The sequence below is a fragment of the Lithobates pipiens genome, unplaced genomic scaffold, assembly GCF_037356315.1.
Source record: "Lithobates pipiens isolate NorthernLeopardFrog02 unplaced genomic scaffold, aLitPip1_a1.2 Scaffold_30, whole genome shotgun sequence".
Classification (NCBI taxonomy): Eukaryota; Metazoa; Chordata; class Amphibia; order Anura; family Ranidae; genus Lithobates; species Lithobates pipiens.
The window spans coordinates 104,926,566-104,952,278 of record NW_027507791.1 but is presented as its reverse complement, the minus strand read 5'-3'; the positions used below and the strand labels follow the sequence as shown (position 1 = coordinate 104,952,278).

Below are 25,713 nucleotides of genomic sequence, written 5' to 3'. Positions count from 1 at the left end.
ATGGTAAAGACATGTGGCCTGGTATGGTTCAGGAGGGAGGGGGGCTGTATGCGTGTCACCTCTTTCCTGGCTTGCCAGGCTGCACACTCAGATAAAGGGACCGGTATAGAATTTGGGGTGACCATATGCCAGTTTATCTTAATTTTGCATGGGGTCCCTATTAAAATTCATACCAGACCCTCAAGTGTTTTATTTATTTTGTTTTTAGACATCTTATACACCCCTTTGTTCACATTCACCTGTCAACCAGGAACCCCCTGGCTGTCAATGTGTGGGTGGGGATGAGTCACTGGTTGTTAGCCTTCCTAACAACCAGTAAAAGCCCTGAGCTGGAGCTGTTACATTTAGGCACCATGCACACTAGCGTCATCATTACAGTGATGATCTCTGTAATAAGCAATCCGTAAGTCTGTTCAAAGGTTTCATTTATGAAACCTTGTTTACTACTGTGATGCTGGCATTAGTCACCGTTATCACATGGTACATGCCTTCTGTGATTGGCCCTGGTGCCATGTGATTACTGTGACCAATCGCAGAGATCACACAGATGTAAACAATAACAGCCTTGTCTACTACCGTACCTGTGATTGGTCACAGTAATCACACGGTACCAGGACCAATTGCCATGTCCCTTATACAATTTTTTTTAAATCACCTTTCTGCTGTGTCTGGTGGACATAATGATCACAGATCTTGCTGGACGTGTGGGTACGTTCACTTGGTATGACATTGCTCCCATCCAGCTGTATATACACATTGGCTGGAAAGGAAACGGTTAACCACTTCCCATCTGGTCAATAGCAGATTATGTTATTCTGATTGGGCACCATATGACGTCATTCAGGATTACATTGGGGCGCGTATTGTGGGAAACGGTGGAACGGTGTGTCAGTCTGACACACTGCTCCACCGATCTTGGTAAAGAGCCTCCGGCGGAAGCTCTTTGCCACATGATCAGCCGTGTCCAATCACGGCTGATCACGATGCAAACAGGAAAAGCCGTTAATCTGCTTTTCCTCACTTGCGTCTGACAGACACGAGTAGAGGAGTGCCGATCGGCAGCTCTCCTGACAGGGGAAGCCCCCAGGACCACCAGCGATGTGGGCAACATGTGGATGGCAAAGTATGCAACCTATGGCTATCCACATGTGCCCAATCTGTGCCAATCAGAGCCCACAGTTGGGCACTGACTGGCACCATCACGTACAAAATAAAATCAGTGATGCCCAGCAATGCCACCCACCAGTGCCCATCAGTGCTGCATACCAGTGACACCTATCAGTGTCCATCATCAGTACCACCTCATTGGTGCCCATCAGTGCAGAAGAAAACTTACTTATATTCAAATTTTTTTTTTTAAAGAAACAAAAGAAAAACTTTCGGTCTTCATTTGTTGCACAAAAACAAAAAATCACAGAGGTGATGAAATACCACCAAAAGAAAGTTCTATTCGTGGGAACAAAATGATAAAACATGTGTTTGGGTACAGTGTTGCATGACCGCACAATTGTCATTGAAATTGCTACAGCTCTGAAAGCTGGAAATTGGCCTGGGCAGGAAGGTGTGTAAGTGCCTGGTATTGAAGTAGTTAAATACCAAGTGGTCATATCACCACATAATAAGAACATTTTTTTATTTTATTTTTATATACACTGTAAAGTGATATTGCATTTTTGTGAAGTTTATCGCCTGTAATTACAGTTTTTTTTTACAAATACAGCCGTACTGAATTGTCAGTGAAAAACATCGTATGCCATATTTCATAAAACACAAACATTACAAGCGATAAACGTAAACCGATTGGCCGCCTCCTATGGGGGGACAGCACAGCCCCCTATGGTGTACACATAGATCGGTGCGGAGTTCCGGGCTCTCTGTACTCAGCTCTTCCTGGTCCGGGCTCCTTGTACCCCACCTCCCTCTCCCCCTCCAGACACACACTCACCGGCTGGTCCCCGGGCTCCCCTCCCTGTCACAGTGTTCTCCTCGGTCCCCGTGTCTCCGGTGCCAGGCCCCGCACCTTCCCCTCCGCTCTATTCCGGGATCCGATCGGTAAACAGTGGAGGAGTCGGACAGGAACTGATGTCAGCGGAAGAGGGCGGGCTCTTGGCTCGGGAGGAACAAAGCTCATCTCTGCTGGTTCCGTGTGCAATGTATTGTCATGCTGAGAGATGGTGGAGGAGTGCTACTGTTTTCCCCCGGGGCGGTGGGGATTTCCTGGTGTGATGGGGTGAGGGGCCATGTACATGGATGTTCTCAAAGGACCAGTTATAACTGGGTAGACCTACATACAGGGTGCAAGGTTCAGTGGTGAGCTGCATATAGAGTTCAGGGGTGTGCTTGATACAGAGTACAAGGTTCAGGGGTGCGCTTCATACAGAGTGCAAGGGTGCTCTGTGTACAAAGTGCAGGTTTGTACTTCATACAGGGTTCAGAGGTGTGCTTTGTGCAGGGTTCAGGAGTGAGCTACGTCCAGGGGTGCGCTTGGTACAGAGTGCAGGCTTCAGGAGTGAGCTACGTTCAGAGGTACTCTATGTACAGAGTACAGTTCCAGGGGTGCCTCGTGCACGGAGTGTTAGGTTCAGGGGTGTGCTTCATACAGAGTTAAGGGGTTTGCTGCGTACAGAGTGCGGGGTTCAGGGCTGTGCTTTGTACATGGTTCAGGGGTGCAGGATTGAGCCGTGCGCTTGGTACAGAGTGCAGGGTTTAGGGCTGCGCTTCATACAGAGTGAAGGGTACAGGGGTGCTTTGTGCGGGGTTCAGAGGTGCTCTTCGTACATGGTTGTAGAATGCATTTCATGCAGAGTGCTGGGTTTAGGGGTGTGCCTGGTACAGAGTGCTGGGTTTAGGGGTGCACCTGGTACAGAGTGCAGGGTTTAGGGGTGCGCCAGGTGCAGGGTTTAGGGGTGCACTTGTTACAGAGTGAAGGGTTCAGGGGTGCACTTGATACAGAATGCAGGGGTGCGCTTCCTCGCATCTCCCTCTCGACTTCCAACTTTTGGCATCCGTTTCAGACTGTCCAAACGAACATTTTCAAAGGATCAAACTCCAACAGTTTTCTCTGTGAACAGAGCTAACAATTTTCATTTAATGTGTACTGTTTTCGTACGAGAAGAATCAGATACGAAAGACTGCGTGTGATAACAAACAATAGGCAACAAAAAAAAAAGTGTGTAGGGGGCTATACATGCACTTAAACAATATCATTCCAACATTTAAAGTAGAACTACTGTATAGGCAAAACTTTTTTGGGCCTAGAGCAAGCGGGCGGGGGGGGGGGGGTTTAACCCATCAGAATTTTTTTCACCATCTGTGTCCCATTGTGTAGATTTCTCTTCACTTCCCATAGCTAAATGGGAAGTGAGAGGAAACCCCTGCAAATAGAGGGAATTCCTTGGGGACACCCAGGTCACCAGTACTAGTGCCCCTATTGGAAGATTCCCCCTCTATTAATTTTCTGGGGACATCCCATGATTTTTTATTTTTTTTTACTTTTACTTTCAATGATGACGGTAAACGGGACATATAGGATGAATCTTCTTAATGGGGACACAGACAGCAATAAAAAAAATTACAGATGTTCTAATCCCTCTCCACTCCATCCAAAACAAAAAAAAAAAGTTTTACCTTTAATTATACTTTTTGGTTTTCAGGCTACCATCTTGCCCATGCCAATCTCATCCCTCCTAACTATAAGTTAAAGGTCTTCCTCCTTTAGCAGATATCTCAACTCTCCCGCAAGCCGCGGGAGTCTCCTGCATTTGGGTGCGGTCTTCCGGTCCCCCACAAGCGCCGGGCCGTCTCTTGGCTGCGCCTGTCACTCAGCCACAACAGCGGCCTAATGGAGTGGTCACGTACCTTAAGGCAGAGCCCGGAGTGCAGGGAGCGACCTCTCGTAAACCTCTGACTCGGGAGGCCCTGATAGAGATGACAGGGGCTCGGGAGCACAAAGGAGCACAAGCGCCTGACTGGATGGCCGGTGTAGAAGGCAGGAGACCGTTGGTAGTGGGGAGGTGTCCTGTAGTCCAGCTGCAGGATGCAGATGATAGCAGGACGCAGCAGGCGGTTCCAGCCGGAAGCAACGGACAGCAGGGATGTGCCTTGTAGCCCAGTGGCAGGATGCAGACCGTGGGCAGGATGCGGCTGACAACAGGGAGGAGTCCTGTAGTCCAGCAGTGGGAGGCAGGTGACAGCAGGATACAGTGGACAACGGGAGGAGTCCTGTAGTCCAGCAGCAGGATGTAAGAGGTAACAGAACACAGTGGAAGGCACCAGCCGGGTACGGTGGAGAACCGGGAGGTGTTCTGTAGTCCAGCAACAGTAGACAGGTGACTGGCGGGTAGCAGAGTAGTTAAACAGTCCGGGTCAAGCACAGGCGAGCAGATCAGGTACCAAAACGAAGTCCAGGAGAATAGTCGGGTTCGGAAGTCAAGGTCGGGGGCAGGCAGCAAGCAGAGAAGTCAGAAACAGGCCAAGTTCAATACGGATCAGGTAAGTTCAGATGCAGGGTAGCAGAGCACACAGGAACGCTGTTGACCGGGCAGCAAGACAGCAAGGCAAAGATCCCCTTTAAATAGCGCCATTGGCGCCAATTACCGTCAAAACGGCCGTGTGCGCGCTCACACGCGCGCACCACCGATCGCATTGTCGCTCTTCTTGCGCACAGGTATTCTTCTGAGCCTTACACCACTCGAATGTCTGTGGGAAGGGTTTTCCTGACAGGAGTACGGCTGCTCGAGCTGCTCTGTCTGTGGCTGAGTGATCGGAGGCCCTCCTCCACTACATCAGTCACACGCACCGGTCGGGAATTGAGTGTAAAAAAATTTGGCTGCACTGTGACAAAAATCCCGCCCTCCTCCTAGACCAGCTTGTGTGATAGTCAGAACACTGCGTCTATCACACGAACTGGTCTAGGAGGAGGGCGGGACTTTTGTCACAGCGCGGCCAAAGTTTTCACACTGAATTCCAAGACACAATGGGGGATGCCTGCTGTGTGTAATCCAGGCACTGACCGTAGTAAGGCTGCGATTTATGGGTAATGTAAGGCTGCGATTAGGGGCACGGTAAGGCTGCAATTATGGGCACGGTGGGGCTGGGATTATGGCCATGCTAAGGCTGAGATTATAGGCACGGTAAGGATGAGATTATGGGCACGGGGAGGCTGCATTTAATTAGGGGGGGGGGGGGGGTTTAAGCGGCGGCATAAAACCTCCCTGAAATGAGTTTGCCACCTCCCTAAAATGAGTTTTTGCAGATTGGGATGTCTGCTTTAGGTTTATTATGGCCTTCAGTCTTCTTCATCTCATTCACCTCATATGATAAAGTCCTGGTAAATCAAAACAGTGGTAGGCTTTCAACTTCCCAATCTCTCTTTCTCCTGACTTCTTGAGTAATAAACAATTTTCTCACCTCACCTTCCAGGATGGCAACATATGAGAGATGATAATCTCCTCCCTACAGGAAACACAATCAACTCACAGCTGTTTATAAGGCCCCACCTTACCCTTTGTCAGTATTGATTGTGTTTCTTCCACAGGGAAACGTTTGTCTCTTATCGTACATCACGGGACATAGAGCCATAGTAGTTACTATGTGGCGTATAGGCCACCTTCAGGTGATGGGCACTGGCAGGCCCTAAGGCAAAAAGTGCACTCCCTATATAACCCCTCCCACTACTCGGTGTAACTCAGTCTTTTCGCCAGTGTCTAATGTGTTGGTCACGAGTAAAGATGTGCTGTGCCCGAGCTGCACTGGAGCAATCCTTACTGGGGCTAGCCATGCAGACCGGATTCATTCAAAGTGTCTTTTTAGCCAAATTGAATGGTACTCGGGCCTCGTATCCAAAGAAACGAGGTCTTGCCTGTAACGCTTCTCTTTTTAAAGAGCTGGACCCGGGGATCCAGTACTTTTTGGTAGTAAGGCCATAAAGTTTTACTGGGGGAGGTGCTATTACAGGCCCAGGATTGTGAGTTCCCTGAGGGCCCTCAGCTCTTGAAGGTTTAACGGAACCCACCGTGAAGGGTGACAAGGAAAATTATTTTCTTGGTTGCCATATCTTCTTCAAGAAGAGTATCAGAGTTGGCTGCTCTTTCTTGTAAAGAGCCACATTTCATTATTCATAAGGATAAGGTTGTATTGCGACATCCTAATTTCCTACCGAAGGTGGTATCAGGTTTTTGTTTAAACCAGCATATTGTTCTGCCTTCATTTTTTCCAGAACCTCGTTCTGTAGAAGAAAAGTCACTACATTCTCTTGATGTGGTGAGGGCAGTCAAGGTCTATTTGAAAGCGACCTCTCAGATTCGTAAAACAGATGTTTTGTTTGTGCTGCCAGAAGGTTCTAAGAGAGGACAGGCAGCATCAAAGTCTACTGTTTCTAAATGGATTCGTCAAGTGATTGTTCAAGCTTATGATTTAAAGAGGAAAATTCCCCCTTTCATATTAAAGCCCACTCCACCAGAGCTGTTGGTGCTTCTTGGGCAGTGCATCATCAAGCCTATGGCTCAGATTTGCAAGGCCAAACTTGGTCTTCAGTCCATACATTTACCAGATTCTATCACGTAGATGTAAAAGGTCAGGAGGATATCACCTTTGAGCGCAGTGTACTGCAGGCTGCAGTATAAGTCCTCTAGTCTCTTGGTGCCCTACTTTTGTTGTGTCTCCCTCCCTTCAGTTGCCATTGCTATGGAACACCCCACATAGTAACTACTTTGGCTCTGTGTCCCGTGATGTACGATAAGAAAATAGGATTTTTATAACAGCTTACCTGTAAAATCCTTTTCTTTGAAGTACATCATGGGACACAGAGGTCCCTCCCTTCTTTGGTAGACACGTGTATTGCTTGGCTACAAAACTGAGGTACTCCCAGTAGTGGGAGGGGTTATATAGGGAGTGTACTTTTTGTCTTAGGGCATGCCAGTGTCCATCACCTGAAGGTGGCCTATTGTCAGGGCTGGCTTAGCCCTTCCTCCTCTGGGCAGGCCGCTCAGCTGTCGGCTAATTGCCAGCTCTCTTCTCTCTCCACAGTTACCAGCTGTTCCCGATGATGCTCGTCTGACCTGCCTATTTAAAGCCTTCCAGCTCACTTCTCCTCTGCCTTCGCGTTGGTCACATCACAAGGAGCCATCTCCTGCTGTTTGTTTCAAGACTGGCTTGCTGACATCCCTCCTGGCTGCTTATTCTGCTTGCAGTTGCTCTCCTTGGATCTCTGACTTCAGGCCTGGCTGATTACCCGATCTGGTTACTGGACTCTGGCTATGCTTGACTACGCTTTTTCTATTTAACTTTAAATTTTTATTAATAAACAAGTGTGATTTGATTGTACTTCTGTCTCGGTCTGATTCATGGTTTCTGACACCTATACGCCACTTAGTAACTACTATGGCTCTGTGTCTCATGATGTACTTCAAAGAAAAGGATTTTACCGGTAAGCTGTTATAAAAATCCTAATTTTTTTTCTGTGAGCAGAAGTCTAAAAAGTGTCAGAAGATACCCCTGTGAACCAGGTGTAGGAATGCTTATGAGGGCTGCACTTACCTGCTTCCTCAGAGCTTTTCACAGATCATCCCCAAAACGGCATTTGTGCAGGCAGTCTGGGCGTTTCAAACACACGCCACTCAGCAGCTTGGGTTTGTTGGTCTTGCCCTGGTGCAGTGGGCGCCATTTTGCCGGAGTCCAAACAATCTAAGTACCAAGGGGAGGAGTCAGCATGCTGCAAGCCTCACTCTCAGGCTGAAACTTCCTGTAACAGCAAAAAGAGGTGGAGCAACTTCAAACACAACCCAGTGGGTTTAAAGCATGGAGGAGACGGCGGACCCTCATGGCTGCAGAAACTGAAGCATTCCTGCTCACAGCAGGGCCCAGTGAGTGGTAAAGAGCTAAAAGTCTGTCTGAGCCCACCTTATGGACAAGGAGGATGGAAAGATAGCACAGGTGGCTGCAGGCAAGAGCAAACCAGGTCAGGATAAGTACCTTTTTCTTACCTACTTGGGTGATTTACCAAGGATCATCTAATCTGGTGTCAAACCCCCATGCCTTCTCCTCCAAGGAAAAGGGGCCTGCAGCCATGATACAGGGGGCAGGAAGAGTGCTTATGACTTGTTCCCTCTTTTCTTGCAGATTCCACGAGCAGAGCACAGGAGGTCTCTGACAAACCACCTTCCTCACCTGCTAGCACCAGTGCTAGTAAAAAGTGCGGTAATTGGGGGGGAAAGACTGTCAAAATGTCACACCAAGCCTTTTTGTTATAGGTGTATTAACAAACTGGCTGGGAAAGAGGCCTCAGGATTAATGAAAGATTTTCTCAAGTCTGTACAAGAGGAAATGTTGGCCACTATACAATTTTTCTGCACCTCTACTCACACACCCCTAGTAGTAGGTTCAGAGGAACCCACTCCTAAATGGGGTCCCTCATCACAGGAGAATTTATTATCAAAGCCAGGACCAAGTATCTCTTTACCTTTCTCTCAGGGCTTCCCCTGGCTCAGCCCAGGGAAGAGGATGAGATAGAGGAAGCAGAAAGCCAGGCGAACTCTGAGCTCTCTTCAGATGAGGAGGCTTGCTTAGGTCCATATAGTGATGTAGAAGACACCAAGTTAAGTAGTCACCTCTTCGGCTTAGCCTGGAGGACTCCGTCTAAGTTCTCTATCTATGCCACTGAAGAAATCCCTGAACCAGTTGAGGAAACCTCTGCACAGGATAAGATGTACAGGGGGTTGGTTAAAAGCCAGGCTAGGGTATTTCCCCTATGCCAATCTCTAAAAGATGTGGTTCTTCAGGAGTGGAAATGCCCTGAAAGGAGTTTGTTCAATTCTAAAACCTGCAAAAGAAGGTTCCCCTTCAAGGAGGAGGAAGCTGATTTTTTTTTAAAGGTCCCCAAGTTGGACGCCTCCCTCTCCCAGGCGACAAAAAAGTCTGACCTCTCCTTTGAGGACTCTTGGAACATCCGGGACACAATGGACAGGAAGTCAGAGTCCCTGCTGAAAAATGCCTGGGAGGCCAATTCCTCGGTTATGGCCCCTGCATTGCCAGCTGGACAAAAAGCCATAGCCAAAAGATAAGGATGACAGAACAAAACAAAATGATCCAGTGCTCAATGGGTTAGTGGAAGAAGCAGTCTCACAACAGGCAGTTAAACATGAGTACACATAGTTTATTCAGTAAAAGCCATATAATCCAATTCTGTTGTCAGACAAGGAGGAGTAGGAAATGATAAAAAAAAATAATAAATCATAATAAAACAGGCTTATGCAACATACACATGATCGGAATTCCTGTCGGAAAAAGCTCTGATGGTTTTCCCGTCGGAATTCCGCTTAAACTGTCTTGCCTACACACGGTCACACGAAATTATGACCGCCAAGAATGCGGTGATGTACAACACGTATGACGGGACTAGAAAAAGGAAGTTCAAAACCTAGTAGCCAATAGCTTCCATCTCGTAGTTGAATCTGAGCATGCGTGAGTTTTTGCGCGTCGGAATTGCATACACACAATTGGAATTTCCATTGGGAAAATTGAGAACATGCTATCAAATTTTTGCTGGCGGGAATTCGGCCAGCTAAATTCCGATGGAGCATACACACTGTCGCATTTTCCGATGAAAAGCTCTCACCGGTCTTTTGCTGGCCGAAATTCCGATCGTGTGTACGCGGCATTAGGGTGTCGCCAGAAGTCCATGGAGGGGCTAACAGCATCCAGATCTGGGAGGCAAACCTTGCTGCGGGGGGCACCAATACCCCTGCTATGCTGTAGCAAAGTATACAGACCATTCACCAGCATGTGAGAGATGGCTGTATGTGCTGGAGAGGAAGGAGGAGGCAGAGGCAGTTATCATCTGGGAGATGGAAACACGAACTCTGTGTGTCACATGTTGGAAAAGCCAGACCAGCTGGAGTGCTCACAGGAAGAGGAGGAAATACAGCGATGCTGCAGATAGATTCATGTTACTCTCTCCTAGTGTAGCTATGCACTTGGGTTGTTGCACACAGCTGTAAAGGAGTATCCTGGGGTTATGTATTGTCCAAAAGGATAACAACCGGAGTTGGGATAGCTGACATAGAGGATAATCAGCAATGCTGGAGGTTGTGAAGACTTTGCTACCTCGTGGTGACCCATAAGCTACTTGGTGTCCTTGACGACGCATTTCACATGCATGCGCTTTTTCAAAGTCCTGGATTTTATGGCTATTACTGAATAAACTATGTGTACTCCTGTTTAACTGCTTGTTGCGAGACTGCTTCTTCCACTAACCCATTGAGTGCTGAATTCTGGATAGAGAAGCTTAGTAGCCACGTCTCCCAAGGAAATAAGTCTCAAGATATTATAGATTCCCTTTCAGTGATAGGAAAGGCTGTTGCATTCCTGACTGACACGCCGGTGGATTCCGTTAAGGCCTCTGCAAAATCAGGAGCACTGATTAACTCAGCCAGGAGGGCCATTTGGGTTAAAGCCTGGGAAGGTGATCTTACCTCTAAGGCCAAACATTGTGGCTTGCCGTACGAAGGATCTTTTTGGTTTGGCTCAGGCCTTGATAATGCTTTGTCTAGGTCCTTAGAAAAATTGAAGAATTTTCCTGTCAAATCCAATCCGAAAAGTACAAGAAATTTTTTCGAGACAAAATCAACAAAGGTCCAAGAAGGAACCCAGCAAAAGGTGGGGTTATGGCAGAGACAGGCAAAAAGGTAAATTGCTCTTTTCCTCTCCAGGCCAAAACACAAAAGATCCCAAGTGACTCCAGAATCGGGGTAGGGGGCAGACTGTCTCATTTCATTCCTCAGTGGGAGGAGATTTCAGACAGTCCTTACATCCTCAGTCTGCTCAAGGAAGGCTACCGCCTAGAATTCTCATCAGAGCCCCCACCTATGATCACGTTAACGCATCTTCCCAAGGAGGCATTAAAAAAGAAAGCCCGGGGGCGTGGCCAAGCGCATGGAGGAGAAGGACGTGTGAGAGCTCAGCTCCCGCTCCACCGATCCAAACGGCACACAGCGCCGCCGATCCACGCCACACCGAACTCCTCCATGAGCAGGAGAGGAGGCACCAACACCCCCCGCACCTCGGGGACCCAGAAACCGGGGATATCGGCAGTTTTTTCCCCGCGAGAGGGCCGAATAGCAAGGCCGTGCCGGAATCCAAGATGGCGGCGACCCGCTCGGCGGCGGCACAGGCAGCACACACTGCATCTAAGGTACAGGCCTCTCGGCCCTCCTCGCCCCCGTCCTCTCCTGGGTCCCCTGAGCGGCATGGTGGGAGCCCCGAGAGCCCAGCACATTCAAGAAGCCCCTCCCCGGCCTCTGGCACGCAGAGCAGAGGCTGGGACATGGAGAGCTACATTAAAGCTCTCCCTACTAAGGGGGACATTGAGGCATACATCAGCAGATTGGAGAGGTCTTATAAGAGAGAGATTAAGGACTTGCGCCAGGACATAGGCCAACGCATAGAGGACATTGAGATCCATGCTGAGGAATCAGCAAATAGACTCAAGGAACATGACCATGTCTTGCAGCAGCATACTAATCAGATTCAGCACTTATTCTATGGTCTCGACGACCAGGAGAATAGAAGTCGCCGCAACAATATCCGCATCCATGGTATCCCAGAAGCGATTGAAAACAAAGATCTAATGTCGGCAGCCACCGCCATGTTTAACCAGTTGCTGAACAAACCCAAAGAATCACCGATCGAGATAGATAGAATTCACAGATCCCTTGGCCCTCGCAATCCTAACCCTGCACACCCAAGAGACGTCATTTGTCGCGTCCATTTCTTTAATGTCAAAGCTGAAATAATGCATGCTGCACGTGCACAGGAATCCATCCTGTTCAATGGCTCACCTGTTATGCTCCTGACGGATCTTTCAAAGCAGACGCTGCTAATGAGGAAAGCCTTGAAGCCGGTCACGGACGCTTTGCACGTTAAACAGATCAAGTTTCGCTGGGGGTTTCCGTTTCATCTTTTTGCTTCCCATGATGGTAAATCTGCCACCTTCCCCACATTAGGGGACCTGCCCAACTTCCGTCACCCCTGGCCTACCTGGCACCTCAGCCTGGGTAACGCAAACCAAGAAGAAGAGGTCCCGCTCCCGCACCGCCAAATCCCCTCCTGGATGAACGCACTGTGTCCCACTGAAAAGTGGGTGTCTGACTTCCACATTTTTTCCTCTGTCTCTGTAGAGACCTGTGCCTCCGGTTGTTCCCCTATACTCCGTGACTTGAATGTCATTCATCCGACCTTTCTCCTGCTTTTTCCTTTTAACGTTTTGCATTTTGTCATTTTTACACTTTTGCACTTTCCTTTTTTACCTTTATTGTCTCAGGTGTGGATCATCCCCCGCCGCTCCCCCCCCTTGCTACAAGAACTGCGAGCACCCCTTCTACTATGTTGGGCCCCTGCCGCTGTGGGTCTATATTGTGTTATGCTATATGGGTGGGGGACGGTTGAGTGGGTCTGAGAAACGTCTGACTTAGTCTGACTGTTATCTGAAGTTTTTCATGTTTATTGGATTAGTTATGGTTAAATGTGTATATGCTAGATCCTCTTGATCTCACCTACTAGTTAGATGGCGTGTGCTATTCATGCTCTTATAGGCAGATATCTGCCCTATTGGTTAGCCGACTACTTAATTTAGCACACGTCGTCGGATAACCTTTGAATTCATAGGCGCTGTGTGCTATGCATCAGCTCATCCGGTTTTACAGTTTATTACAGTTGGGGCGGAGCCCCTGAGTTCAGTTTGACCACGTTCCCCCACGATAGGGTGTACAGAGTCTTTGGTGACTTTGTTACTGATATATTCTTTAGCTTTTCATTGTAGTGTCCATCGCTTCTACCCCCACATGGACACTAGAGGGAGCACTCTCCCTATAAGTTTACATCTTCAGCTTCCTAGAAAGCAATATACCACGCTGTTACAGGAACCCTGTTTCCATCCCTACCTGCATTACACATCCCAGGCCCCGCTAGGGGCGCACCTACGCACTTTCCTACCTCAGCGCTTTGACCTTCTTTTTTCCTCTCCCTTCTTGACCTTCCCTTCTTCCCTCCTCTACCTCACCTCTGATGCACAGCTTACTCGTACACTCTCCCGCTCAGTTGCATTCAGTAGCTCCAAGGAACATACCCCCCACCTCCCCTTCCTATGGCCACCGCTCTAGACATTAAGTTTTCCTCTCTTAACTGTAGAGGATTTAACACCCCAGAAAAACGTAGACAGATTCTACACCACTTTCTCAAGGCTGGTTCGCAAGTTCTTTTACTACAAGAGACCCACTTTCGGACCGATAAGGTACCTTCCATACCAGATAGACATTACACAACCTGGTTTCACAGCACGAATCCCCTAGCGAGTTCAAAAGGGGTCTCGATAGCTTTTCATCGATCCTTTACACCACAAGTGCTTGAAAGTGACATAGACCCCAAAGGACGGTTTTTATTCTTGAAATTACAATATCTACAAACTGTACTAACTGTTGCCAATGTTTATCTTCCAAATCAGAACCAACTTCAATTTCTTTGCTCCGTGACCGCTCGCCTCAAATCTTTTGGGACTCCTAACCTGATCCTGGGAGGCGACTTGAATGTCCCCCTCGTGCCGAGACTGGACTCCTCCATCGGTAAGTCTCACCTGTCACCCACCTCACTGACCAAACTCGGGCCACCCTAGCTGACATGTCTCTAGTAGACACCTGGAGACTGCTACACCCTTCTGATAGGGACTATACCTATTTCTCCCCTGCACATAATTCTTACAGTAGGATAGATTACATCCTCCTCAGCCAAAACCTACTAGACTTTGAACCTCAGTGCGAGATTGGGGTGCGGCTATGGTCGGATCATGCTGCGGTACACTTAACACTCGGGAAGCTTCCTTGCTACCCTCGCCGGGGTACGTGGAGGCTGAACGACAACTTACTGACTGACACACTATGTGTTGCAGAAGTATCTCAAGCAATCACAGATTTCACCAATGACCATGCCCACGATGAGACTAGTAATATGACCAAGTGGGAAGCCCTGAAATGCGTTATTCACGGTATTTTTATACAACGCGGCTCTAGATTGAAAAGAGCACGTACAGAGGATATACGCCGACTTTTCTCCCAGATAGCTTCCCTGGAGGCCTCCCATAAATGCACTTTAGACTCTCGGACCCTGACGGAACTCTCTAACGCGCGGCGGGACTTGCTTCAGATATTTTCGGCAAGATCGCTGAATGCATACCACAAAGGCCGCCATACCCACTACTCACAGGCTAACAAATGTGGAAAGCACCTTGCACGAGTTATCCATCCTAGACAACGGAGGCAAAACATCCCTTACATCTTATCGGCTGCCCAGCAGAAGAGGTTCAGGAGCTCCGAGATTGTCTCTGAGTTCAGGGACTTCTATTCCTCCCTCTACAATCTCCCCTCCCCGGCTGTCTCGAGCTCCGCTTCATCGTCCGATTTGCACCGCTATATTCAAGATACGGCCTTACCTACCATTTCTTTAACTGATAGGGCTGACTTGGAGCTACCTCTGACCACATCTGATTTCCTAACAGCGATTAAAGGTCTGAAGAATGGCAAAAGCCCAGGCCCTAACGGATACTCCCCACAATTTTATAAAAAATTCGCACAACAACTCTCCCCGATTATGGCCACTACATTCGAGGACATAGACGACACACATCCCCTCTCACTCCAAATTCTCCAAGCCCAGATAGTTGTAATACCCAAACCGGGGAAGGACCATACACACTGTGGAAATTATAGGCCCATATCCCTACTGAACGTTGACCTCAAGCTTTACTCCAAAATTTTGGCAACACGCCTTGCTCCCCTGCTCCCCTCCATCAATCATAGCGACCAAGTGGGCTTTATCCCAGGCCGGGAGGCTAGGGATAACACCACTAAGACTCTACACCTTATCTCATATGCCAAACTCCACAACATCCCTACTTGTCTCCTAGCTTGTGATGCCGAAAAGGCGTTCGATAGGGTGAACTGGACGTTTCTCCAGGCCTCCCTGCAGCAACTAGGCTTAGGCCCACGAATGCTTACTAAAATCATGGCTTTATATACGAGCCCATCTGCCAGGGTCTTAGCCAATGGGGAATCGTAGGTGGCTTTCGGGATCCAGAACGACACCAGGCAAGGATGCCCGCTATCGCCACTCCTGTTCGCAATCACTGTTGAACATTTGGCTCAAGCCATCCGAAACAATCACTCTATTCATGGGCTCCCCGTAAGCTGTCACTCTATGCAGATGATCTACTCTTATATGTCACTCAACCCCGAATTAGTCTCCCTGCCATACTGGAGGAGCTTGCCCGGTTTGGAGCTCATAGCAATTTCAAATTGAACCTGAACAAAACGGAAGTTTTAAATATATCACTACCACCGAAAGACCTAGACTTTATTCAAAAGCGATTCTCCTTTAAATGGCAACCGCGCTCGATCAAATACCTTGGGACGGAGATTCCTACTAACGTTCATGACGTGTATGCCCTAAATTTTAGTCCACTACTGACTTCTATTAGACGTTCCCTCGAGGGCTGGCACAACCTCAAGCTCTCCTGGTGGGGCAGAATGAGTGTTATCAAAATGGATATCCTTCCAAGGGCATTGTACTTGTTTCAAACTCTTCCCATTCTCCTTCCGACGACTTTCTTCCTCGCATTACGAGCTTTGGTGGGCAAGTTCCTGTGGCAGCACCACCCTCCTAGACTTAAACACAAAGTTTTATGTGCCCCCAAACTTAGGGGGGGTACAGGTCTCCCGGACTTCCAACTATACCACACATCTGCGGTATTTTCCCGACTCCTGGACTGGTTCCCGAGGCCAAGTATTAAACCCTCCACCTTAATTGAACAGGACATGGCTACAGTAGATCTGGGAGCCCTGTTATGGGGGTATAACACAGAGTTTCGCATGATGCAGGGGATCTCCCCTCTAACGAGGGCAGCCCTTACGTTGTGGTATACTAAAGCTACTCCTTACGCCTTGTCCACAGATCCCAGCCCGTTATCGCCCCTATTTGATAATCTGGCCCTCTCCTCCCTCGCTGCCAAGATGCACTGCGGGAACTACAAACGTGAAAACTGGCCGACATCTAATCAGTTTGTCCATCCTACTACTGGACATTTCCATCCCCCTCCAGACCCACAGACCGCTATCCCGACAGACTGGCTGACTACAATCTCGTTAAACCAGCTTTGCAGAGACCTTCACCTCTCAGGTAGAACACACAGACCACTCACGTTATTTGAGGACCTCTGCAATCTAGCTCAAACCCCAAGACACACTTTATCGTTAATTTACAAAGACATCCAAACTCGATTATATGACGCTCTCCCTGCATACACGAGTAAATGGTCTAGAGACCTGAATATAGAGATTTCCCCAACACAGTTGTCTACCTCCTTTACCCACACGCATCACTCATCCAGGTCAGGGTTTACCCAAGAGAAGAACTACAAATTGCTGTCGAGGGGGTACAGGGTTCCGGTCTCAGTACACAGGATGTTCCCATCAACCACAAACATATGTTGGCGATGTCACGGAGCACAGGGATCCTATATCCATATTTGGTGGGACTGTGACAAGGTTCGTCCATTTTGGGATAAGATCTTCGAGATTTATAATGATGTATATCAGACTTCGTTACCTCCTTCGCCTTTGTCTGCTCTCCTATCCATCCTTCCTGGGACAATTCGGTCCCAGAAGAGTAGTCTTTTGAGATTCTTTCTCTCAGCAGCTCGTCATGCCATTTCCTTATGCTGGAAGACGGACTCCACCCCCCCTATCTCTAAGTGGGTGGATATCCTTAATGATATCATGCTCATGGAGGAATTGCAGGCGAAGGCGGACGATACTTATGATAGGTTCACCATGTTGTGGTCCGTCTGGCGACACCATTCTCAGACGGAACTATTTCTTAATAATCTTAAGATCTCCTAAACAAACTTACCGCCAAGATTGGGCGGAGAGTGGTGACGTCGCGATGGCCACAAGTGACACTGGAAGGAGAAACTTGGTTGTTTCTGCCTCTGAGTTGGGCATTTATGGTGTATCTTATACCAACCCGTTAAATGTATTTGCTGTGCTCTCCCCCTTCCCCCCCCCTTTTTTTTTCTTTCTCTCCCCCCTTTCTTGCTGTATTCACCTTCCCCCCCCCCCCCCCGTCTTCTTGTGCCTACCAATGTGCCTTACTTGATGTTATTGGTGACATAAATTGTATACTTGCCTGTTTTCTTGTATGTTATTTTACACTACCTGGCATATAATAAAAATATATTCAACCCTAAAAAAGAAAGCCCTATTAGACGGGATTCAGGAACTAGTAAAACAGGTGGTAGTTCCGGTCTCAAAAAGCCAGCTTTATCAAGGCTTTTACTCCCATATTTTTGTGATACCCAAGCCTTCAGGGAAGTATCGCCTTATTATAAATCTCAGGAACTTAAACAAATTCCTAGAATACAAAAGGTTTTCCATGGAGAGTATTTACTCAGTGCGGAAAAACCTACTAAAGGATATTTTTATGACCACCCTGGATCTCAGGGATGCCTATCTACATGTTCCAAGTTTCCCAGAACACCAGCCTTTGCTGAGATTTCCAGTAGTAACCCAGGAAGGAGTTTTCCACTGGCAGTTCAAGGCACTTCCTTAAGGATGGGCTGAACACCCCCCTGTTCGGTTCGCACCAGAACCTGCGAACAGACCTAAACTTCGTGTGAACTTTAGAACCCTATTAAAGTCTATGGGACTCGAACGTTCAAAATCTAAAGTGCTAATTTTAAAGGCTAATATGCAAGTTACTGTCCTAAAAAGTGTTTGGGGACCTGGGTCCTGCCCCAGGGGACATGGATCAATGCAAAAAAAAGTTTTAAAAACAGAAATTTTTTCAGGAGCAGTGATTTTAATAATGATTAAAGTGAAACAATAAAAGTGTAATATTCCTTTAAATTTTGTACCTGGGGGGTGCCTATAGTATGCCTGTGAAGCGGCGCATGTTTCCTGTGCTTAGAACTGTCCCTGCACAAAGTGTAATTTCTGCAGAAAAAAAGTCCTTTAAAATCACTCGCGGCTATAATGAATTGTCGGCTCCCGTAATACAGAGAACACTCATTTGAAAGTCATTGATAAAAAAAAAAAAAAAAAGTGTGGGGTTCCCCCAAATTCAATTACCAGGCCCTTCAGGTCTGGTATGGATATTAAAGGGAACCCCGCATCAATTTTTTTAAATAATTGATGTGGGGGTCCCCCTAAAAATCCATACCAGATCCTTTGTCCGAGCACGCAACCTGGCAGGCCGCAGGAAAAGAGGGGGGATGAGAGAGCGCCCCCCTTCCTGAATCGTACATTGGGAGGATGCTTTGGGGGTCTGTGACCCCTCAAAGCACCATGTCCCCATGTTGATGGGGACAAGGGCCTCATCCCCACAACCCTGGCCGTTGGTTGTGGGGGTCTGCGGGCGAGGGGCTTATCAGAATCTGGAAGCCCCCTTTAACAAGGGGACCCCCAGATCCGGCCCCCCCGTTTGAAATGGTAAGGGAGGTACAAAAGTACCCCTACCATTTCACAAAGTGTAAAAAATTGTTAAATAAGACAAACACACTTTTGAAAAATTCCTTTATTAAAAAGAAAAAAAAAAAAGATTCCAGCTGTGGTAATCCACTCTTGCTATCAAAGCGGTGGCCCATCTCCACCTCCAGGGAATAGCAGTGATACCCTACCTGGATGACTTGGTCATTTCCGGTCCATCAGCCGCTCAGGTGGAAACAGATACCCAGAAGGTGATCTCTCCTGAAAATATTGGGCTGGCTGGTAAACGTGGAAAAATCCTCCCTGGAACCAGCTCAATGTCCAGACCTACCTGGGTTTCCTGGTGGACTCTTGGGCTCAAAAGCTTTCCCTACCAAGGAAAAAGGTGGAAAAGGTCATCTCAGCCATCAAAAGGCTGATAGGAACCCCTGTTTGCGCCAGGAGGGAGATCCTCAGGGTCCTGGGGCTCATGTCAGCCAGCATTCCAGCAGTCGTCTGGGCGCAACTGCACTCAAGGGATCTGCAATCCTTCCATCTTTCCTCTTGGGACAAAAAGAACAAATCCGTAAATGAAATTCTAATCATTACCCATCAGGCAAAATCCTCCCTGGTGTGGTGGCCAGTCCCAGGCAATTAGGAAAAGGGTAAATCCTGGGGTCAGTGGGATCCACTAAAGGTCACCACAGACGCAAGTGCCCATGAATGGGGAGCTCACCTAGGGAAAGCCAAAGCTCAGGGCTCCTGGCAGAGGGAAGTAGCCAGATCCTCTTCCAATCTCAGAGCGGTGGACGAAGCCCTGAAAGGAAAGGTTGCTCAAACAGAGTGATAGACACTCTCCTCTTAAGCAGGAAGTCGGTGATCAGAAAAATTTACTTTAAGGTTTGGAAAGTTTTTTTGTTCTTGGTGTAAATGAAAACAAATAGTTTCCACTTCTATTCCAGTAATCCTGGAATTTCTCCAGGATGGGGGTAGAGAAAGGTGTGGCTGTCAACACTCTTCGAGTACAAGTGGCAGCTCTTTCGGTTTTTCTTGATGCTAGAGTAGCGAAGGAACCTTTTAATTAAAAGGTATTTGGTAGCCAGGGATAGGGCTACCCCTGTCAAGGATAGGTTTCCACCTTGGGACCTAACAAGGGTTCTAGAGGCATTATCTAGTCATCCTTTTGAACCTTTAGCAGAAGTTTCATTTAAGTTTTTGACCATAAAACTAACCTTTCTCCTAGTAATTACTACTGCTAGGAGGGTAGAGGGTCTTTCCATTAAAGAACCATTTTTACTGATCCTACCAGATAGAATCATCCTCAGGCCAGATCCATTATATCCATTATATCTGCCTAAGGTGTCTTCAGCCTTCCATAGGACTCAGGTAATAACCTTACCATCCTTTTGCGAGAACCCTAAGAATGAGGGGGGAAATAAATTGAATTGTTTAGATGTCAGGACTTATTTATCTACAGAGAATAAAATAATTTAGGAGATCCAGTCATCTTTTAATCCTCTTCTTTGGACCTAGAAAGGGACTCCAAGCCTCAAAATCTTTAGTCTCTAGGTGGATAAGGCAAGCCATTACTATAGCTTATGAAAGCTCAGGCATACCTGCACCAGAAAGTTGAAAGCACACTCAACTAGAACCCTAGCAACCTCCTTGGCTGAAAAAGCCTTCTGGGAGCAAATTTGTAGCGCAGCCACCTGGTCCAGTCAAGACACCTTCCTGAAGCACTACCGAGTGGAAGTCCTATTGCAGCGAGACTTAGCCTTCGATCGAAAAGTGTTACAGTCAGTGGTACCAGCCTAAGGTAGTTCTGTGGATTTCTTTATTATCCTCTCATGTGTTGCTGTCCTGGAAGGTGAAGTGAAAAAAACGACGGTTACTTACCGATAACGGTGTTTCTACGAAACCTTCCAGGGTGGCAGGCCTACTTCCCTCCCTGTTATGGGTGGAGGAGTATGTACACACTAGGAAGTAAGTGCCTAAATGTTGGAATAACCCTTGTGAATCTGTTGGGAGCATTACTTTACAACTACTGAGGGACAAGGGGTAAGTTGGGGCCTTATAAACAGCTGTGAGCTAATTGTGTTTCCTGTAGGGAGGAGCCTATCATCTCTCATGTATTGCCGTTATGGAAGGTTTTGTAGAAACACCATTATCGGTAAGTAACCGTAGTTTTTTTTCTTAACCACTTCAGCCTCTGAGGATTTTACCCCCTTCCTGACCAGAGCCCTTTTCTGCGATTTGGCACGCGTCACTTTAACTGACAATTGCACGGTCGTGCGACGTTGTACCCAAACAAAATTGACATCCTTTTTTTCCCACGAATAGAGCTTTCTTTTGGTGGTATTTTTGCTAAAATATTGTTTATAACCCTCAAACATTACATATATTTTTTTTTAGCAGAGACCCTAGGGAATAAAATGGTGATTATTGCAATTTTTTATGTCATACGTTTTTTGCTCAGCGTTCTTTTTAACCGCTTCAGCGCCGGAAGAATTTACCCCCTTCCTGACCAGAGCACTTTTTGCGATTCGGCACTGCTTCGCTTTAACTGAAATTGCGCGCTTGTGCAACATGGCTCCCAAACAAAATTGACGTCTATTTTTTCCCACAAATAGAGCTTTCTTTTGGTGGTATTTGAGCGCCTCTGCGGTTTTTATTTTTTACGCTATAAACAAAAAAAAGCGCCAATTTTGATAAAAGCGCAATATTTGTAACTTTTTGCTATAATAAATATCCCCCAAAAATATATAAAAAAAACTATTCCTCAGTTTAGGCCGATATGTATTCTTCTACATATTTTTGGTAAAAAAAAAAAAAATTGCAATAAGCTTATATTGATTGGTTTTGTGCAAAATTTATAGCGTCTACAAAATAGGGGGATAGTTTTATGGCATTTTTATTTGTATTTTTTTTTTTTTAATAGTAATGGCGGTGATCTGTAATTTTTATCGGGACTGCAACGTTATGGCGGACACATCGGACATTTTTGACACTATTTTGGGACCATTGTCATTTACAGCGATCGATACCATAAAAATGCATTGATTACTGTGTAAATGACACTGGCAGACAGAGCTGTGATCTGTCCTCTCACTAGGCAGAATGGGGAAATGCTTTGTTTACAAAAGCCTCTCCCCGTTCTTCCTCTCCGTGACATGACCGCGGACATCGAGTCCGTGGGACCCACAGTCACGTGCCTGCGACACCGCTTCTTAAAGGGGACATACCTGTATGCCCTTTTGCCTACCAGCACCATTTTGACGACGTACATCGGTGTGCACTGGTCGGCAAGCAGTTAAAACTGCCATTTTTTTTTTATTGATGTTAACATGTTGAAATCAAAAGAGGGTACAGTTGAAACTTACTATATACATTAAAATCTGATTAAACAGACACCTTTAGATCTACCAACAGTTATTTAGAGCAAAGATGAGGCTTAATAAATGCAGCATTAATAGTTAATATGGGTAATTTTTGTCTAAAGCAGCCCAATGAAATATCAGGGGCGGATCGGGGGGGGGGGAGGCAACAGGGCAATTCCCCCCCCCCCCGAAAATATCAAACTGACATGATTGTCACACAGCCCGGTCACAGGCTGTAGTGCTGAACTGCTCAAGTCTCTCTCTCACGCTCATCAGCCGATCAGCGGCACAGAGAGAGAGACTCTAGTGTTTAATTATGCGGCGCTGGGACCAGGAGGAGCCTGGAGGTGGGTGGAGCTGCGCCACTGGCATGGCAACCCTGCACTCATTGCTAGCGCCTGGGCCGCCTGGTGTCTAGCATGTTTGCATGTGCATGTTTGCAGGAGTGCATGTTTGTGAACGAGAGAGGAGAATGGTCGTGCTGTCAAGGCTTGGTGGGGGAAAAATGGGGCTGTGACTGAACTCTGTCTCTGAGCTGCTATATAGAAGGGTGTAAGCATCCAAATGTTTTGGTTTAAGCACCATTCAAGTGAAAATATGAAATGTGTGCTGATTTGTAGCTTCATATGGCTGTTGCTTGACTGAAAGCACCTCAGAGACTCGTTAGTTCTCTCAGACCCCTTTCATACCACTGATGCAATTTTTAGGCATTTACTGTCTCCTCAGTGTGGCAGGTGGCGTGGCAAGTGACAATCTGCAAGGTGTGGCAGGTGACATAGCAAGTGACAATCTGCAAGGTGTGGCAGGTGATGTGGCAAGTGACAATCCGCAAGGTGTGGCAGGTGACATGGCACGTGACAATCTGCAAGGTGTGGCAGGTGACGTGGCAGGTGACATGGCAAGTGACAATCTGCAATGTGTGGCAAGTGACAATCCGCATCTGGTGGCAAGCGACGGTTGCAAGTGACACACTCAGGGCTCCCACTGATTCGGCATTATGATGAGTTGAACCATTTCATTTTATATAACAATGTAATAATAGAAATAATGCACTTCAGTCATCCTGACACCATATCAACCATGGTACCGTGATGATTGAAGCGCCAACGCCAACCATTTCCCCTGATAAATTGCCTGCAAAAAAAATTATATTTTCTGGCAGTGCCCCTCCCGACACTAGACTCTGGATCCGCCCCTGTGGAATATATATACACTCATAATGAAATCTAGGGTTTCTGGTGGTTTAGGAGTGTAGGAGGGCCTTGCATTGACTTCACAAAACATTTGGATGGTTATATGTAAGACATACAATAAAAAAAATTAAGAATAAGAAATTAAATATTGGATTAATAAAAATCTATTTATTTTTATCAGGTTTTCTTTTTTTAGTAATGTATGTGTTGTGTTTATATCTTTTACCATTATCACCATCGGGAAGCTGGTCCTGAGCAATGATTGTAGCCACCACTGAAGAGAGCATATAAACTGGAAGTAGCTGTAAAGAGGCAGGAACACTGTGATCCAACACAGTTTGAGAAATAGGTGAAAACATTACAGTTGGTTTTAATATACACTGCTGTACATCTACTTAACTTTTTTTTAGCTGCTTATAATTCCTTAGACTCCCCCTCTACACCATTTGCCAGGAAAAAGCAAAATTACATATCCAATGCTTCTGGAAATGAACGTGATGTGAATTGATGATATTTGAGCATGGGGACACAGGTTCACCTGATTCATAAATATTATTTTGCAAAGTAAACAACCCCTTCACTCTTAGCAAATCAACCCTATAGAAAAATATTTATTAACCAATGGTATTTTAATGCAGTGCTGTGAATGATGTTGCACAGATCGTTACCTTACCTCCTTTTCTGGAGTCCCCCACCAGCGCTCTGTGTGTTCTGCAAGCTGTGTGCTGAGGGAGGCACCCTTGCAGGTGCGCTCCCAAGCCATTCTGTGTGCATCCATAGACTTACACACCACTGGTAATCCATGCTCCTGATTCCTCCTTACAGAAGTTTGACTGACAGTATTACTCCTGCTGCATTCAGAGTCTCCTGTGAGACCAGGAAGCAGAAGAAAGATGCTGCAGACCAGGGATGTGCAGTCAGGGGAGGCAGGTGAGGCAGAGTCTCGCCTGCCATGAACATTAAAAAAAAAAATTTAGTTTTGAGGGTCGTAGCTCAGTGACCTGAGGTCACAGAGACCCCAAATTTGGTAAAAAGTTGGGGCCACTGGGGCTCCTACGACTTATGGTTCTGGAGATATGGGGCTCCTTGCACAGCTTGTCAGAAGCTACATACAGAGCGCCAGTTTAAATACAAGCTGGCACACTATGTTTGCAGCAGACTGAGAGGTTGAGCTCACAGTGCCTCTCCTCACTTCTTGTCAAAGAGACTAAGCTCAATGGACACCTTGGAGTTTTGGACCAATGGTATAAAATAGGATTTTTCCTACAGCTTATCTGTAAAATCCTTTACTTGGAGTACATCACGGGACACAGAGCAGCCATAATATCTAATGCCGCGTACACACGACCGGACTTTCCGGAAGAAAAGGTCAGACAGAATAGTTTCATCAGATATTCTGATCATGTGTGGGCTTCAGCTGACTTTTTTTTTCAAGAAGTCTGATGGACCTGGAAATAGAACATGTTTTAAATCTTTCCGATGGAATCAATTCCTATCGGGAAAACCGTTCGTCTGTATGCTATTCCGATGGACCAAAAACGATGCAAGGGCAGTTATTGGCTACTGGCTATTGAACTTCTTTTTTCTAGTCCTGTTGTACGTCATCACGTTCTAAACGAACGGACTTTGATGTGGTCGTGTGTAGGCAAGTCCATTCGGTCGGAAAACTCCATCGGAAAGACTGTCAGTTTATTCTGACGGAAAGTCCGGTTGTGTGTATGCAGCATAACTGGGTTATACACCACCTATGGGTGAATGAACACTGGCAAACCAAAAAAGACAGGAAGTCCTCCCCTATATAACCCCTCACAGGAAGTACCTTGATTTTGTAGCAAGCAATAAACTTCCAAGACAATAGGGGAGGGATCTCTGTGTCCCATAATGTACTCGAAGAAAAGGATTTTACAGGTAAGCTGTAGGAAAAATCCTAATTTCTTTATCGTACATCACGGTACACAGAGCAGCCATAATAACTAACTGGGACATCCCAAAGCAATGCTGAGGATCGGAGACACTTATTACCATAAACGCCATCAGAGTAACCGGATTTATATTGCAGTCTGCAGCACACTACGTCCAAATGCAATTTCCTCCTGAGCTCTAACATCCACTTGATAAAATCTAGTGAATGCACTGACGACCAAGTAGCGGCCTTGCAAATCTGAGCCATCAACGATTGATGATGAACTGCCCATGAAGCACTCAGCCTCCTAGTAGAGTGTGCCCTTACCCGAAAAGGTGGGGCCTTACCCTTTAACCCATATGCCTGAATAATGACTTGGCAAATCCATTGGGAAATATTTGCCTTGGATGTTGCCTGTCCCTTCTTGAGACCCTCTGGCAACACAAGAAGAACATCAGTCTTTCGAATCTGAGCCAACATCTTTAGATAGCTCATACTATATCAAGAGAATGAAATAACTTCTCCGTAGATCAAGTATTTGGAAAAAAGGAAGGCAGAGTGACATCCTGATTCAGATGAAAACTGGACACTACCTTAGGCAAAAATTCTGGTTGTGGCCGCAAAACCACCCTATCCTGGTGCAAGATTAAATATGGCTCTTTACAGGATAGAGCCGCCAATTCTGACACCCTCCTGGCCGAGGTCAGTGCAACCATGAAAACAAATTTTTGTTGTCA

The 25,713-nt window shown here is 46.7% G+C and overlaps 1 protein-coding gene across 1 annotated transcript in view; it reads right to left on the bottom strand.

The window, feature by feature from the left end:
• The window catches only part of SUSD6 (sushi domain containing 6), a 67,521-nt gene extending 65,436 nt beyond the window's left edge, over nucleotides 1-2,085 (bottom strand). Inside the window, exon 1 of the mRNA XM_077464730.1 lies at nucleotides 1,946-2,085. The gene's annotated coding sequence lies outside the window, so the exon portion shown is untranslated. The remainder of the gene's footprint in view (nucleotides 1-1,945) is intronic.
• Between the last annotated feature and the right edge of the window lie 23,628 nt (nucleotides 2,086-25,713).